We start from the raw sequence: 1,461 nt of genomic DNA, 5'->3' as shown, positions 1-1,461 counted from the left end.
AAGCTAACACCCAATTAATTTTAAACATTGGCATAAAATTTGATTTAACCAATTAAAGAAAGGAAAAATGATACCAGTTATGCCTCCATAGTGTGATTAACCTCTCTTAGATGCTTGCATCACCTAGAAGTCAAATGGCTTTTAAATGTAATTTCCATTTCTAATGGTAATCTTGCCCCATCTGGCAGGAGATAATATAGTAATGCTGAAAAAGCTACTCTGCAGTCCTGCAGTAGTGTCTTAAAGAACCAAAAAGCTGGAACCAGTAAAATCCGCAGAAATCCATTCTTGTCTTTAAGAACTTTTGAAAAAGTATTTCTTTAAAAACCAGTGGGGCAGAAACCTAAATTCTGAGACCAAATGTAAAAGACAAATTTGGTGTTTCTCACTGGTAATGGGGAATTTCCAAAGAGTGGGGTGGGGATGGGAAGGAGTGGGGGGGGGGGTCAGAGATGGTTTCTCTTGTTGGCTTTTAGGTCTCACTGATTTTCATCTTCTATATCATGCATAAATTCTTTATTTTGCTCACCCTGCATGTCTGAAGTCCACAGTGTCAGATTATCATGTAACAACTGCATCATAAGTGTAGAGAGTCCCTAGAACTTACTTCACTCAAGCACATCCATTTCTGTAACTACATCATCAAAGACCACTTTGGCCAACCTGAAGTCATGGTCAGAGGAATTAAGAATTTCATAGTAGAATACAGAAAAATTGAGAGCAAGAGCTGAGTGAATGAGAGGTGGTGGTCCAGGTTCTATCATTGCAATATCATTAGCAGCTTTCAAGCCACTAGGCTATTCTCCACAGCCTCCTTCCTGCAGGAAATTCAGCCAGATACCTGTGATAGTCCCCTTTTGTTTTATAATAGAAAACATTGGACTCACCAGTGTTAGACACTGGAATGAAGTGTTTGTCCAGTGTTTCCAAACTCTCATAAAATATTAACCCTAGCTCAATCTCAACCATCTGCCAATGTTCCTGAATTATTTTCAGTTTGCCTACTCCTTCCTTGTTTTCTTCTACCTGTCCAATGCTGCTGATTATTCTCCAGGAGGATCTTCTAGCTAGCTCCAATCACACTTCTGTATGTGACAGATAGACTTGTTTCTTTGAATATCATCTCAACGTTTATCCCTGCTACTTACTTCATTAATTCTACCATTTCATGCTATCAACAGGGCTGATTGGCCAGCCTCACCTGGTACATCAGATTTTGTGAGCATCCATAGTGGTGCCAGCTCCAGTGGGGTCTATGTGACAGATGGAACCAGATAACATATCTTACTCACTCTCTCTCAATACCTCTCTCTCCATTTATTAGTGAGGAAAATCTTTTTTTTTTTTTTGGAGAGAGATTGTGTGTGTGCACGAGCAGGGCAGTGAGGAGGGGCGGATGGAAAGGGAGAGAATAGTATGCTGACTCTGCACTGAGCACAGAACCCAACTTGGGGCTCATTC

The 1,461-nt window shown here is 40.5% G+C and overlaps 1 pseudogene across 1 annotated transcript; it reads right to left on the bottom strand.

Moving 5' to 3' along the window:
• Positions 1 to 479: 479 nt before the first annotated feature.
• LOC308337459 (14-3-3 protein epsilon-like) lies at positions 480 to 1,123 on the bottom strand (annotated as a pseudogene). The gene has a single exon. The product of its transcript is annotated as a 14-3-3 protein epsilon-like (transcript).
• Between the last annotated feature and the right edge of the window lie 338 nt (positions 1,124 to 1,461).

Source organism: Martes martes (assembly GCF_963455335.1).
Source record: "Martes martes genome assembly, chromosome: X".
NCBI classification, from domain to species: domain Eukaryota; kingdom Metazoa; phylum Chordata; class Mammalia; order Carnivora; family Mustelidae; genus Martes; species Martes martes.
This window is presented reverse-complemented; position numbering and strand designations above follow the sequence as displayed.